The sequence below is a fragment of the Mastomys coucha genome, unplaced genomic scaffold (genome assembly GCF_008632895.1).
Source record: "Mastomys coucha isolate ucsf_1 unplaced genomic scaffold, UCSF_Mcou_1 pScaffold14, whole genome shotgun sequence".
Lineage (NCBI taxonomy): Eukaryota > Metazoa > Chordata > Mammalia > Rodentia > Muridae > Mastomys > Mastomys coucha.
In genome coordinates, this window is record NW_022196896.1 from 132,740,896 (window position 1) to 132,757,955 (window position 17,060).

General features: G+C 40.9%; 1 long non-coding RNA gene across 1 annotated transcript in view; it reads right to left on the reverse strand.

The window, feature by feature from the left end:
• Nucleotides 1-3,707: 3,707 nt before the first annotated feature.
• The window catches only part of LOC116089355, a 17,525-nt gene continuing 4,172 nt past the window's right edge, over nucleotides 3,708-17,060 (reverse strand). The window contains exons 2-3 of the long non-coding RNA XR_004118304.1: nucleotides 5,446-5,492; nucleotides 3,708-4,219 (exon numbers count right to left, since the gene is read on the reverse strand). This is a non-coding gene — a long non-coding RNA (uncharacterized LOC116089355). The remainder of the gene's footprint in view (nucleotides 4,220-5,445; nucleotides 5,493-17,060) is intronic.

Genomic DNA, 17,060 nt, shown 5'->3' on the forward strand with positions numbered 1-17,060 from the left:
ATTACAATAATAAAATTCTTACATAATTATGTAAAATTATTACATAATAATTACAAAAGTAAAATCCTTTGTAATTATTTCAGAAAGGAACACATCATTACTTTTGATTTGCAAGAAGATTTCCGAGAACACCTTCCTAAGACAGGGTTTAGTGCAGCCTGTGCCAGAGGAATCAGAATCATTGGCAGAAAAAAGTTGTGGAATACAAACATCTGAGATTCTTCCCCTTGTCTGTCTACCGCATGAACTTTAACGCTGTCAATAAAAATGTCAGGAAAGACAATTCCAGCTTGGATCTGGAATCTCCCAGTTCTATACAGAAGATCATTGAGCCCCTAGGAAGTAAATTTTGAAAATGTACTCTTTAGCTCCTAGTAGAGATAAGTAATATTTCTACTTATGCATAGCTTTTGAAAGATATTTTGAGTGATTAAAATCTCTCTACCTGAAGGCTGAAGGATGAATTAATGTTTTTTTTCTATGTCATGGTGCATAACTTAAATACAAAGCAGTGTAAAAACACACAACAAGAACCCATCCCAGGAGACACAGGGATAGTCAGGAAAACCTCAGGTCAAGCAAGAACACTACTGTGATGTGTGTCCCTTTTATGTCCCTGTGGAGAAAACTTCTGACTCACTGTTTGGGGCTGCAGGTTGATGTCAGGAGTGTAGCCAGTCCTTTGTGGGGATGGTAGGTCAGGGAGACTTTCAGCACTTTGTAGATTTGCTTCAAATGAGGAGTTCGTCTTCAGGTCCCCAGGGCAGGGAAGAGAAGGGTGTACTGAATCAAAGAGCAGTGATCTGGGCCCTAGAGAACTCTCAGCTGACTTGAGAGGGAGAACCCTCAACAGCCATCAGCAAACGACCATGAGTGTTCCCACCTCACCGGCTGGTTTTGTGTGTCAACTTGACATAAGCTAGTCATCAGAGAGGAAAAAAGCCTCAGTTGAAAAAAATGCCTCCATGAGATCTGGCTGTAGGGTATTTTCTCAATTAGTGAACAATAGGGGAGGGCTCAGCCCATTGTGGGTGTGCCACCCCTGGTCTGGTGATCCTGGGTTCTGTAAGAAAGCAGGCTGAGCAAGCCTTGATGAAGCCAGTAAGCATCATCCTTCCATGCCCTCTACATCCGTTCCTGCCTCCAGGTTCCTGCCCTTCTTGAGTCTCTGCTCTGACTGTCTATGGCGATGATCATCAGCAAAGGATAAGCCAAATACACTCTTTCCTCCCCAACTTGCCGTTTGCTCATGGTATTTCATAACAGCAATAGAAACCGTAAGACACCCACGAAGCATGCTTGGGCAACCCCTCGCCCCCTTCTCCCCTTAAAACTGTCTGTCATGAGCCACTTATGCTCTCCCTTCCCTCTGTCCTCCTGGACTCACCCTGCTTACTCACGCAGCCATTCTGAACCCACCTGAGGGCAGGCTGGATGGCTGAACTTCACTTCCCACCATAAACAAAGACCCCTTTGCCCATTGAGTGTCTCTGTTTCCTGGAAGCTGTAAGTAATCCTTGCATTTCTACACCAGCCAGCCTCAGACTCGCCCTTCTTTCCCTTCCTAATGGAAGGGAGTCTAAACAAAGCAGCACAATAATGTCGACATACATCTGTAGCAGAAAGCCTCCACTCCGGGCTTAAAATCCACTCCTGAGCTTAGAGACATTTTCCTTAGGTTTTTTGTTTTGTTTTGTTTTGTTTTGGATTTTTTTTTTGGTTTTGTCTACATTTTTAAAACAAAACCAAGCAATCCAAACTCTTAATTTATTTTTCTTAACAAGAATTTGGGGGCAGAGGGCGGGACTTTCTTCATGAGAGAAAAGGTCAGCAATACCGTTATTACTTTAAACATAATCCCTTAAAATGTGGCTTGGTCTGCTTTGCTGGGAGGGAAGTCTACTCGAAGTGGTTTTGAGTAACCGAGCTGCGTCACATGAAATGCATTTGTTCTTTCTGAGATCAACATCACATCGTGCACAAGAGAAAACTAGGTCCACATGGATGGAAAGGGGCTTCTTGGGGGCGGGGCAGGGGCAGTGAGAGAGCAGATGTTGTTTCTTGTGATGAAAACATCAACCCTCTGAGAAGGGAGCTGATGTGCGTCAATTCTGCTTTGCGGGAGAAAAAGGAGCAAGCTCCTTGCCGGCGCGCCCAGCCTGTTTTAGGAACCTCCTCGGTTCCCTGTAAGATAAGACAGACCTACAAAGGAACGAGAAGGCACACCATAATATTGTTGTTAAGATAACAAACTCTAGAAAACATTAATCTTATGTTTGAGACAGAATCTCACCCTAGAGTCCAGGCTGGACTTGAACTTCCAATATTCTCGCCTTGGCATTCTGACATGCAATACTGATTTAAAATAAAATTCTACCCCAAAGCGTTTAAGCCAACTAAGCGGGGCATATGCTAGAGTACGATGTTCCTTGACTTTACATTAGGTTTGTCAAGTATCTTCTCAAAGTTGACAGCACAGTCGCTACAGGCAAGCTGACAAACACCCGAGCTTCAGCACGCCCACCTGAACCATGCTTCAGTCAGTCTGCAGGCTTGTGTCACCTAATGCAAGATGGACATATTTTGGGGGGAGTGGTTCATGCCCCAGGTATTTTACCTGTTGGGGGAACAAAGGGGATTCATTAAATTCAAGATGGCTGAACGGTAAACTCTGCTGTCTAATTTTTACCCTTCCACGCGTGGGTAGGTATTTCTGTGGCCACTCTCTTATATCTCCTTCTATCTTTTCCTATCTATTTCTAACTCCTATTTCCAGAAGAACCTTTTCTTTAATTAACATTGACGCCTGCGGCCAACAGTTACCCAGTGCAAAGTCTGTTTCACAATGGAGCGTTGAGTAGCTCAGGTGAAAACCGGAATTGTCACATGGGTGAGCCTTTGTACCGTCACAATCTATGTAACTATTATGGGTGTGTGTACACATGCAGTAGGGTGGACGCAACATGCAGAGGAGGCCGTGTGTAGAACGGTGTCTTCTGTCACCCTTTACCGTAACTTTTGAGATCGAGTGTCTTGTTGAATGTGAGGCATACCGTTTTGTCTAGCTAGCTGGCTTGGGAGCTTCTAGGATCTGTCACCTCACCCCACCAGCACCAGTGCCACAGGCACAGTCATGTCTGGTTTTGTGTGTGTGTGTGTGAGTGAGTGTGTGTGTGAGTGCTGGGGATTTGAACTTATGTCCTCCTGCTTCCACAACAAGAACCCTTCTTTCTACCCACGAAGCCATTGGCTTATTGTAATAAGAATAATACTTGGTCTTCTAATAAAACTTTAAAAGATCATTAAATAAAATAATCTTACATCAGGATCAGACATCTGTACTCTGAAAGATTCTGGGAGAAAGGTTTGTGTGACTTGATGATTTAAGTACAGATTATTAAATAAATAACACGTATAACTTTGTTGGTTCTTTATATGTAAGAACACAGAGAGACGCTTCCCCCAAACATCCAAGATGGCTCACTCCAAGTGGTCAGGTTAGGAAAAACATTTGCTTTCTTCAGACTATTAACTACTTCCAGGGTTCATTTTACACAATTGTCTTGAGATATGGATTTAATGAACATTAACCCATAAAGAATTAAACACATACTGTATTGAAATATTAAAATTACCCTTATATTAGAAAAGAACTGTATGGGTATTTGAACGAGTTCTTTCACTCAATGGGATCAAATGGGCTGGAGTGTCAGGGTTCCACAAAGAGAGTGGCCTTCGGTGAGAGCCATGCACTGGGTCTCATCTTCCCGGGGAGTCTGGCAGCAGATTTTGGTCTGGCTGTTTCTACCCTAAGTTTCAAAACTCACATTAGCCATAAAAGCTAAACAAAACCAGGGGATAGCTTAGCATCCTCCGTGTGTCCATCCTACAGTTGAGGCAGAAATAGGGTTAGAATGTTAAAGCCCTTGGACATCCTGTCCTCGTGTTTCTCATCGTTATTTGGGACACTGCCAGGCACGTGTTCAGCAAATGCTTTGGACTCTCAATATTTCGCCATAATCACAGGATGATCGGACCACAGTGACGGTTTAAGTGTTCTCTGTCTGTCGGACCAGGGTGACGGTTTAAGTGTTCTCTGTCTGTGTTCTGCTCGTTAGCTGGAAGTACGCTTTTTTTTTTTAAAAGCTAAAATCGGGTTCATACGTGTTGACAAACGAAGAGCTGTATGTTTTCACAGGCACATTGTTATACTGTAAGTCTGTAAAAGATTGCAGCAGTAAGTTAATAATCATCTGGCACAGAGTAAGAAGAAAGCTATATATGGGGTATGATTTTATAGTAAGAACATTTGATTTTGGTCAAGTACATGTCAAAGAAGTGTTGGAATTCATTTCAACCTTGGAATGCCTGGGATACAGGCAGCCGTGTTATCCTAATTGAAAACACATTTCACATTTAGAAATACTCTCAGAGACTGTTTCCATTTCAAACACTGTCGTCTCGAACAGCTAACCTCTCATTTATCAGAAAAACAAACAAACAACAACAACAACAACAAAAACAAAAAAAAACGAAGAACCCAAAAAAAACAAAAACCAAACAAACAAAGAACTCCAAAAAACCTAAAAACCAAAACCCAGTTCTCCAGCTCAGCCCTGAAGATGAAGGTACAGACTGGAAAGAGCTTCCTGGACACAGATCACAGTCCTCCGCTCACCAGCCGTCTGGTAGAGGTCTGCTGGATTAACAGCCACAGATGCAGAAAGGGCTCTTAACAACTGAGTTGTGCACACCTATATGGCATCACTACAAAGAGCACTGAGGTCTGAGGTCCTGTCGTGTGAGATGAATCAGAGCGCTGATAACATAGTAAAATGCTGCACCACGGCTTGTTGTTCTCTCAAAGCACGTGTCCCTAGGATGCTCACAGTGCTCTAGCACTTTGCCCCGGTCACCCTGGAGTCTACGGTCTCTGATGCTAAAGGAAAGACTCCTTGAGTGTCGGTGAGATAGCTCAGTGGGTAAAAAGCTTGCAGGTTCAAGGCTCATGGTGTGGGTTCACATGCTCAGGACCCACGTGCAAGCTGCAGGTGTCTATAATCCCAGCATGCCCTCGCTAGGAGATGGGAGGCAAAAGACAATCTCTGGAAGCCAACATGCCATCTAGTGTGCCGTGAAGGGAAGAAGATGAGAGATCCAGTCTCCGACAAGGTGGAAGTTGACCGCTGAAGCCTGAGATTGTTCTCTGACCATTCCATGTACACTACTGTCCATGTGCACAAGTTCACACACTCACACACACACTTAAACACACACCTGTTCCCCATCCTCTCTCACTTACACACACACACACACACACACACACATCAACACATATGCAGAAGGAGAGAGACTGAGGGAGCGAGGAGAAGTGAGGGAAGGAGGGAGAAAGAGACAGAGAGAGACAATCAGAGTGACAGAGGGAGAGAGAAAATGATAACTTACCATTATTTATTCTGGAACTGGTCTCAGTGCTGGGTTTTTATGTGAATCTGTAGGATGGAAATATTGTGAACACAATTTCAGTATGGAATGATTGAAACATGGATCAAATAACTTCAGGATCAGTTCCTTTGTCTGGAAAGTCAGGACTAAGAGTGTGGCTCTCAGAGTGCTTTGAACTATGACCACATATAGATGGCGAGATGTTTGGGGGATCAAGACCGACTTACGCACTGTCTGATTCATTCATGTTTTATATACACAGTGGAGGGACATTAATGCACACATGCTTTAGAAAGTGAACCTTCTGTGCCACAGGTCAGATATGGAATTTTCCATTTTTGCTATCAGGTGGTACTAAAAACGTCCAGAGATTGGAGCTTATCAAGTTTCTCTTCAGTGCTGCCTGAAGTGCTTGCTTATTTATATTGAGACATTTCAAGGTTCTCCTATAGAAGAAGCCTTTACATAGCTAGTTCTTAAATGCAGCTCGCAAAATGCTACTATGATTTTGTCCGTTCCACTTAAGGGAAACATATCTGGGTGTGTTTCTTTTCTGATCAACAAAGGTAGAAAAGAGGCCAGGAAATGAAGCAGGAATCTAGTTTGGACTTTTAAAACAAGGTTTCCTGTTTTGAAACTATAGACGGACGTGCAACCTGTGACACTGCTTGTCCTCGGCCCTCCATTGCTGTGAGCATCTGCATCTCCTGTGACACTGCTTGTCCTCGGCCCTCCATTGCTGTGAGCATCTGCATCTCCTTCCCCTTTTATATCGCCCACAGACAGCAAGCAGAGACCCCTGGAATTAGTAAAGGAAGCTTAGAGAAAGTTAGCCAGCTCTCTCCAGGGACATTTGTCCTTGAGTTTAGAGGCAAAAGCCTTTCTATGTTTAAATTGTTTTTTGCAGGAAAAAAGATATAAGATTTAAGTTAGAATGTATCTCTAAGTTTGAGATTTTTACAATGTAATCATCCAGCATTTGCCCTTTGCTCCAGCAGCAAGGGAAAAGGCTGGTACTGTTCTTACAGCAATCTCTTTCTCATTCCTTGTAGCTCTGGATCACCCTGGATTCAAGCAAGGAAGCATGTGGCCCATCTAGGTAAGAGGGGAGTCATAGATCCCACAAGGTTGGGATCATGTCTCTAGGAGCAGGCTGGGGTGTGTGAGGGCTTGGAATTGTATTTGCATTGTTAACATTGTTTTGGACGAAAACATGATACTCCAAACTTGGAGACATTTTTACAGTGAGCCAAAAAATAAGTTGAGCAATCTGCAGCAGAGTGTTGAGTGAGCCTTTCAGACATTACAATGCACTAAAGGAAAACTAACTTGTTTCTTCTCTCTCCTTCCCTTCCATTTCTTAAGTCCTTTCTCTCCAGAGAGCCATCCCCGAGGTGGTTAGACACAGACAGGAGAGAGAAGTTAAAAGCAGGCATTCATTCCAAGTGTGAACTCTCTTTCTAGGCCTTGGACAGGCAGAGCAAAGGATTGGAGAGAGAGGACTGAGAACCACAGAGGGAGCATGATGCCTTTCCGGACACCCGGAAGGGTGGCCACTCAGAGCAGGAGTGTGGATAATGCCCTTACAACCAAAGCTCCCTTTAACATTCTCGATGTTTTACATTCATCCCAGATTCAATAAGTCCACATCTGCAAATTTTATTATCTGTTGTATTGTTGAGTTTACTGTTTCCTGCTTCAGGAGTTGAGAGAACATTAGTTAATACTTGAAATATTTTCCTGGATTAAATATATTTAGCTTATGTTTCTAAGAAACAATTAGCCTTACATACATCCCTAACCACCCCTCCTCTTCCTCATTCTCCTTCCTCCTTCTTCTCTGGGTCTTTCTTCTTAGGTTCTATTTCTTCTATATCTGGACTTGGGGCTAAGCAGTGTGCCTCCTTTGCAATCTGCTCATCTTGTTTGAGCCCCAATGCACTGCTGTAAAGCATTGCCCATGGTCTATGTACTCCATGAGGACAGAAGGGTGAGAACTGTGGGCAAAGACTTTGGAATAATAAAATGCTCTTAGGAGTCATACAGTGAGCCAAGTGTAACTCTGAGGCTATCACACATACTAACTCATTGGACCAACCTCCCATAAAATAGGAAATTGGAAAACATCCAGGATTGATCTCTGGCTCATGGTTTCTTGTAGAAACCATGGTCTTTACCATAGTATGATGCTAGCCATTTAAATTTATTAGTAGAAAAAAGTCTGCCACTGACCAGCCTTTTAATACTCACTGTGGGGGAATATCAACTTTCTCATCTGAAAAGTGGGAATAAACAATGGTGTTTACTTTGAGGGACACATACGGTCGGTCAATGAGACCATGAACCTGGCAGGATACCTGCTCATCCCAGACCTTATGGTACAGCAAGTGTTCCTAATCACCCTTGTGCCCTGGCTCAGATTATTGTCCTCCTCCTTCTTCACCCCCTCCTCCTCTTCCTCCCTCTCCTCTTTCTTCTCCTCCCCTTGTCTTCTTCTTACTCTTCAGAAATGTGCTTGGAGCTTATAGTCTACATCCATAATCAATAGACATCATATGAACAGAGAAATGAAGGAAAGAATGAGTGAGTGAATGAATAAGCAAATGAATGAATGATTGAGTGAATGAATGAGTGAATGGATGAATGAATGAGTGAATGAGTGAATGAATGAGTGAATGAGTGAGTGAATGAATGAGTGAATGAGTAAGTGAATGAGTGAGTGAATGAGTGAATTAATGAGTGAATGAATGAATGAGTACCACAAGTGTTTTTCTCTGAAGGTCATTCATATCAATCCTGTGCCATAGCTCAATGTTTTCCCTCAGCAAATGACTGCAAGCGATCTGGGTGTGGCAGCTGCATCCTACGATAGGGGATGGCGCATCAGGCATTGCTGTGTTCCTCCCTTATAGAAGCATCTACTGCTGAAAAACAAAGTTTACCTTGACTGGAAACATGTAGCTTGGCCACAGAACAGGTGAGCTGGCAGGCTGCCAGGCTCAAGGCACAGAGTGAATACCCAGGATCCTCCTGTCCAAGCCTGGATGGTCTAACCCTGGGATGTGCTGCTTACCTCCACATTCTAAACTAGCTGCTAAGAACATTTTAAAAATGATTCCAATCATGTCAATGGAATTAACATGAAGAGCACTTCAAAAATTTGCTGAATTTGGTTACTGTAAGCATCCTGTAATGCCATCGCTGCTGCACCATATTCTTCGGTAATAATTTACAAAACCGAAATGAGATATTTATTATAATAATTGCTTGAATTCATACCAAATCTTTATCTTTTTGGATTTGGTGGTTCCAAGTGGTACCAACATGTTCAAATTGCTGGAGTTTATTGGCCTTAAATGGATAAGCAGACAGCTTTTGCTGAGCACACCCAATGATTAAATATGAGCCAGAAACCAACAGCAAGTGTAGCTCAAGTATTCCTTGAACCAAACTGATAGCATCTCAGGTCTCCTAATTTGGGACAAACACCTCTCCATTTTCTCTCTGGTGCCTGCCCTGGGTGGCTGCCATTTCTCTGCCTTTCTGGGGGAATTCACAACCTCATCATTCTGCCCTAAGATCTATGCAAGATTCAGTTGCCATGCATTCTTGAGGTCGGTCTTTCCTGTGTGTGCTTAGAACTTGATCTGGTACCAGATGAGTGTAAGGGGGATAGGACCTAGAGACAGATCACGAAGAATCTGGCCACCTGTGCACAATCCTTGTGTAAGTATAGGTGCGTGCATGCCGCAGTAAATGTACATGTGTGTACAGGTAAGAAGACAACCTCCAGGTGAGTCTTCATTCTCCACCATATGGGACACAGTCCATTTGCAGGTCCTAACTGCATGGGCCTGGCCTCTGAGTCCTGCCTCTGTCTCCCTTTTGCCATAGGAGCATTTGGATCACAAATTCATGCTGCCGTGCCCATCTTTATGTAAGCTCTGAGGATTAAACTAGGATTTTCATGGTTGTGTGGCAGGTACTTTACCCACTGAGCTGTCTTCCTGGGCCTGTACTTCCTCTTTGTGGTAGGGTCTTACTATGCAAGTCTTTGTGTGGATTGTTATAAGATTAACTGTGGCCTCATAAAAGAAATTGGCAATGTTCCTTATATTTCTATTTTGTGTAATAATTTGAGGAGTATTGATGTTAATAAGTCTTATTTGAAGGTCTGGTTGGGAGACATTTGATTGACTGCTTCTCTTTCACTAGGGGTAATAGGTCTATCTAAATTGTTTATCTGATCTTTTAAATCTTCCAGTATGGTGGAGTACAGGTGAGCAAAGTTTGTCATCATTCTCAGTGCCCCACTTTTTGTTTTCTTTATGACCCCCTCTTGTTAATTTGGATATTCTCTCTGACCCCTTCAGTTAATTTGGATAAGGGTTTATCAATTACTGATTTTGTCAAAGAAAAACAAACTTTTTGTTTCATTGATTCTTTTTATTGTTCTCTTTGTTTCATTTCCATTGAGTTCTAGAAAGTCTTTAACTTTTTTCTTTATTTCTGTCTTGACCTATTTTTTCATTCAGTATAGAATTATTCATTTTCCATGAGTTTGTAAGCATTCTATTGTTGAAAGCCAGCTTTAATTCATGGTGGTCTGATAGGATGCAAGAGTTGTTTCAGTTTGTATCTGTTGAGACTCCCTTTGTATCTAAGAATGTGGCCACTTTGGAGAAACTTCACTGAGGCGCTCAGAAGAAGGTATATTCTGTTCAGGTGAAACATTCTATAAAAATCTCTTAGTTCCATTTGGTTTACAATGTCTCCAATATTTCTCTGTTTAGTTTTTGGCTGGATGACCTGTTTATTGGTGAGAATGAAATATTAGAGTCCTTCACTGTGTGAGGGTCAAGATGCCATTTAAGCTATAGCAGTGTATCTTCCACAAAGGCGGGTGCCCTTGCATTTGGGGCATAGATGCTAAGAACTGAAATGTCATCTTGGTGAACTTTTCCTTTGATGAGTATGTGGTATCCGTCCATATATTTGTTGATTTGAAGTCTATTTTGTTAGATATTGAAATAACTATATCAGATTGCTTCATGGGCCCATTCATTTGCAATATCTTTTTCCAACCATTTAATTTGAGTCTATTTATTCTTGATGTTGAGGTTTGTTTCTTGGATGCAGAAGAAGAATGGATCCTGCTTTTTATTCCATTCTGTTAATCTGGGTCTTTTTTATTGGAGAATCGAGAACACTGATATTGAGAGATATCCGTGGCCAATGATTGTTGATTCCTGTTATTTTGTTGTTATTTGATGGTGATGGTGGGGTCTCTCTCTCTCTCTCTCTCTCTCTCTCTCTCTCTCTCTCTCTCTCCTTTCTTTTGATATTGGTCTGTGATTATTTAGTCAACGTTTTTTCATGGGTATATTTAGCCTCCTTAGGTTGGAGTTTTCCTTCTATAGGGTTGGGTTTATAGATAAATATTATTTACATTTAGCTTTCATGGAATTTCTATTTTTCTTTATCTATGGTGACTGAAAGTTATGCTTGGTACAGTCTGGGTTGGCACCTGTGTGCTCTTAGAGTCTGCAGCACATCTCTCCACGCCATTCTGGCTCTTAGAGTCTCCATCAAGAAAGTCAGGTGCAATTCTAAGAGTTCTTATATGTTACTTTGCCTTTTCCATTTCAGCTTTTAATATTCTTTCTTTGTTCTTTATGTTCAGTGTTTTGATTATTATATGGTGAGGGGACTTCCTTTACTACTCCAATCTACTGGTGGTTTGTATGCTTCTTGTAACTTTATAGACATCATTAGATTAAGATTTTTTCATGATTCTTTTGAAAATATTTTTGGGGCCTTTAAACCTGGGATTATTCTCCCTCTTCTATTCCTACTATTCTTATGTTTTATCTTTTCATTGTGTCCAAATTTCCTGGATGTTTTGTGTCAGAAATTTTTTGGATTAAATTTTTTTCTCTTTCATCTCTTATATTCAGTTGGTGAAATAGTTGCTATTGCTGGAGAACTACTTGCCTCAAAGACTGAACAAAGAAAGAGAATAACAGACCAATTTCCCTTATGAACATAGATGAAAAAGTTCTCAATAAAATACTAGTAAACAGAATTCAAGAACACACCAAAAAGATTATCCACTGTGATCAAATTGGCTTTATCCAAGAGATGCAAAGATGGTTCAATATGTAACAATTAACAAATGTAATTTACCATATAAACAGATTGAAAGAAAGGAAAAAACCCATATGGTCATCTCATTAGATGCAGAAAAGGTTTTTGATGAAATCTACTACCCCTTCATGATAAAAAATCCTGGAGAGATTAGGAATACAAGAGACATACCTCAACATAATACAGGCAATTTACAGTAAGCCTATAGCCACCAGCAAATTAAATGGAAAGAAATGCCAAACAATTCCTCTAACATGAAGGACAAGACAAGGTTGTCTGCTGTCTCCCTATCTATTCAATATAGTACTCGAAGTCTTAGCTAGAGCAGTAAAGTCACTGAAGGAGATCAAGGGGGAACACAAATTGTAAAGGAAGTAGTCAGAGTGTCTTTATTTACAGATGATGTGATAGTATAGATAAGTGACCTAAAAATTTCTACCAGGAAACTCCTATAGCTGACAAACACTTTCAGCAAAGAAGCCAGATATAAGATTAACTTTCCAGGCAGCATATACCAGCTGATATGAGACCCTCAACACATATACAGCAGAGGACTGCTGGGTCTAGGTTTAGTCAGAGAAGATGCACCTAACCCTCAAGAGACTGGAGGCCCCAGGGAGTTTAGAGGGCTGGTGAGGTAGGGGTGGGATGGGGACATCCTCATGGAGACAAGGGGCAGGAAGGAAGTATGGGATGTGGAACAGTCAGAAGGCAGACCAGGAGGGGAATAAAATCTGGAGTTTAATAAGTAAATAAACAAATAGAAAAGGGGAAATTAAAAGAAACAACCTTTTACTAGCAGGTGCTAGGCATGTCTTCTGAGCTCCTGAGAAGAATGTAGAAACTGAAAGCACTGTCCTAGATTATTCATAAATACCTTAGAGGGCAATTTTCATAAGACTGTCTTTATGTTATTAAATGAGGCATCAACAAAACATAGCAAATAGGAGAAAATCAGTCACTTTACTATACACAAATGACAAATGAACTGAGAAAGAAATCAGGGAAAGAACACCCTTCACAATAACCTCAAATAATATAAAATGCCTTGGAGTAACTCTAGCCAAGCACGTGGAAGACCTGTGTGATAAAAACTTCAAGTCCTTGAAGAAAGAACTTGAAGAAAACATCAGAAGATGGAAAGAGCTTCTACACTTGTGGATTGGTAGGACTAATATAGTAAAACTGGCTGCCTTACCAAAAGCAACCTACAAATTCAATGCATTTCTCATCAAAATTCCAAAATCTATTTTTCACAGAAATTGAAGAGACAATTGTCAGCTTCACATGAAAACACACACACACTTAAAGAACTGTTCAGCATCCTTAGCTAAAAGTAATGCAAATCTAAACTACTTTGAGATTTCATCTTAGATCTGTCAGAAGGGCCAAGACCAATAAAACAAATGACAGTTCATGCTGGCAAGGATATGAAGGAAGGGGAACAGTCATTGCTGATGGGAGTGCAGATTATACAGTCACTGTGGGAACCAGGGTGGTGGTTCCTCAGGAAGCTGAGAGTAGATCTACCTCAAGATCCAGCTAGACCACTCTTGGTCATCTACCCAAAGGACTCTACATCCTACTACAGAGACACTTGTTTATCCATATTAATTAACTTCTCTGTTCATGATAGCTAAAAATTGGAAATAGACTAGATATCTATCAACAGATGAGTAGATAATAAAAATGGTATGTTTGCACAATGGAATAATATTCAGCTGTTAAATGAAATAATGAAAATAACAGTAAATGGGGAAGCTAGAAAAAAAAATCATTGTGAGTGAGGTAACCCAGAACCTTATGTACATATATCTTATATATATCATATATATATATATAATGTATATCTCATATATATCATATATAGCTTATATGGATGTTAGTTTGATAAGCATTCTACCATCTGTATAGCCACAGTGGTCAGGTGTAGAGAAAATGACGAGGAGTGTGGGAAGGCTCTCCTAAGGAAAGGGAAATGCATTTTGTTATGGAGAGTTAGGTAAATATGAAGAGTGGTTGAGAGATGTTACCCTGAGGGAATATGAAGCTAGATAATTAACTTTAAGGGCCATTTGAGGAGTCATGTGGAAACCTACTACAATAGAAGTTTCTTAAGACATATACATATGCGAAAGAAATCATGTACATGAAATGAAAGAAATGTAACCACCAAATAATAAGATAGACAAAGTTCCAACCAAGTGAAACTTCCAGTGCCAGAAATGGATTACATCTTACTGAGTCATTGGCCCAAGGGAGCCATGGAAACCTCCAAAGAGCTGAATCTTTTTGCCAAGGCTATGGATTGCTCCCCATAAACTGATGTTAAGATCATATTCCTGAAGATAACACTCATTGAACATGAAAAACTCTAGCAGGTGTCTCATTAGAGCTTCCATCCATACTGACTAGGGTTCATAGTACTGGAAGGTACTCTGCATAGCACTGGAAGAGAAAGCTAAACACCATCCCAGCTATAAACCTCTTTATACACAATGGTGACTTGCCTGCATAATATGATGGTGTAATAGTGGCACAAACAGTGGAGTAACCAATGACTCTCTGATTAGATGTAAAGCCTATGCACAAGATGGAAGCCATGCCTGACTGCCCCAGTGGTCAAGAATCTGTGACCAGATAGGTCACGTGCCTAGGGGAAAACCAAACATTATTATTCTCCTGAATGAACATAGTAATCAGTCAGACAGTGGTGGCGCACGCCTTTAGTCCCAGCACTTGGGAAGCAGAAGCAGGCGGATTTCTGAGTTCGAGGCCAGCCTGGTCTATAGAGTGAGTTCTAGGATAGCCAGGACTACACAGAGAAACTCTGCCTGGAAAAAACAAACAAACAAAAAAACATAATAATCAAATGACACTTAACAACATCAACTATACCTATAAATCAGTATCTTGCTCTGCCATCACCAGTGAGGCTTCCTCTTGCATTAGATGGGAACAAATACAGAGACATACAACTAGGTGATGATCAGAGACTGAGAGAGGTTGGATCCCTTGGTCCTGAATTGGGGTTTCAGTTATCTTTATCAGATTCCTCCCTCAGGGCTCAGGGAGTGGTGTGGAAGTGATGGCGGGCTTATACGAGCCAGAGGCAACAGATGACACCAAGGACACAGCATCTTCCAGACATGACACACCAGGACTGCTGCACATAAGAACGTACAGAATGTGGCAATGTGCACAGGGCCTGCACATATTCAAGCCAGAAAAAAAAATGTAGTTCTCTCCATTGGAATCTCACTCAGTATATCAACCATTTTTAAGAGTCAGCTCTGTAGCCAGCAGCAGATGCTCAACCTAAAACAATCTCAAGGGTATTTATGTAAGATTTTTGTCTTATGTAACTTTGGTCAGTTTTTAATCTTACCGGTCTATGTTGTGTGTTATGCTTTCCATTTTGTGTTTTCATGAGTTTTGTTTTTGTATGTGTGCTTCTCCTAATATGTCTCTTCCTCTTCTCTTCTCTTCTCTTCTCTTCCCTTCTCTTCTCTTCTCTTCTTCTTCCCTTCTTTCTCCTTTCTTTCTTTCTTTCTTTCTCTATTTCCTTCTTTCTTTCTTTCTTTCTTTCTTTCTAGCTTGCTTATTTTTTTAAAATTTACATGTTTCTCTTCTAAAGAGAGAGAGAGAGAGAAAGACATGGAGTTTGATGGATGGGAAGGTGAAGAACATCTGGGAGGAGAGAGATGGGGAGGGGAACCTATCAGAATATATGTATAGTTAAAATTTCTTTCAATTTCTTTCAAATTAAAATTTCTTTCAATTCAAAATAAAAGCGCATAGGAATCCGCTTCAAACATCGCAAGTTTATGGCAATCTCTGCTTATTTATTTTCAACCTGTAGAGAGTGGTGAGGAAATATTGCCGCACTTACAGGTTGGCAAATTAGTTTGTATCCTCTACTGAAACTTCTGAAATGATAGAGCCTTTAAAAACCTACAGAAATCCAAATATTTCATCTCTTTATTTATAGAAAACATAAACCTGACTAATTAAGTGGATGAGTTTTGTTTTTGTATCTCTTCTCTTCTCCTCTGTGCACTTACGTTTTAATCACTTTAATCTTTATATAGGACCAAGAGCTTGAAGGCAGTCAACACAGTTTTTAGTCAGTGGGGAAACGGGTTTAATTATTCACCGATAGAAGCCAGTTGGTAAGCCACATATCAGGATGCAAGTTAAATGCTTAGTTTTAGGGAGAAAATCCAATCTGCAAAGGGACAAATAAATATTTGTTTGTTTGCTTATGGCACTGGACTTTGAACCTAGGGTCCTGAACACACTAAACAATCCGTCTTCCACTTAATTCCACTCTCTTCACTGTAAGAGGCAGATAATCTGTGGCAAAGTCAGAGGCATGGCTATGTGGATGAGGAGGCACCTAGGGATTTCAGCTCTGAAAATGCCTCATAGGCAATGATAACATGATAGAAGCCATTCATCATACATTGCTTCAGCCTGTGGGGTCCAGAACACCAAGAGTGGGAGCCATGGTCTGAGGTAGTCATGGTGCAATTATGGGGTTCACAGATGGTGACTCATGAACCACTTTCATAGTGGAAAGTTGATCATGGGAGCAACTGTGCACATGTGGAGACAAGGCAGGTGCATGGCAGGTACGCGGCATGTATATATGTAGATGCCCCTGCCTCTCAAGCAGCTCTTTGTGATTTTGATACGACCCCACAACTGCTCAGAGAAACACAGTCAATATGCCATTATGGACAGAAGATGCAGGTACCTTCCAAATCTAAAAAGCACGTCTACCATGTGATTCTGCTATCCCATTTTGAAGGTCTATACAAAGAGAAGATCAGCAAATTAAAATAAAAAGTGCCAGCATTTAGCATAGCATTCCTCACAATAGCTAAGAAAGACCTGGCATCATCCAGGTGCCCAACAACAGACGAATGGACAAAGAAAATGTGATCTTATGTGTATATGGTAGGGTATATTCAGCTGTAAAGGGGAAGAAAATGCCATTTCCAGCAAAAGAGGTGGATCCAGAGAACATGTTGCTAAGTGGAGTAAGACAAGCTCAAAGAGGGAACAGTCACATGTTCTCCCTTATACATGGAAGCTAAGAAAGGAGGGATGAAAGGAAGGAAGGAAGCAAGGAAGAGTCAACAAAATGTAGGGCATAATTACTAAAGTTGGGGTATAGTGCGAGAAAACAAAGGGAGATTGAATTTAATAATTTTATACCTACTATATGCCTGCATTAAAATACAAACTGAAATATATGATTGCTATATGCTAATAAAGATTAAAATTGTATTAACTAAACCCTAATTAGTTGCTTACATATTATTATTGTTGGTTCACATCACCAGGTTGTAGATCTATGATAAGTTTCAAAATATACTTGAAAAACTAGGCATGCTGTATTCTTTCAATCCTACCATTCTGGAAGCGAGGCAGAGGCAGAGGCAGAGGCAGAGGCAGAGGCA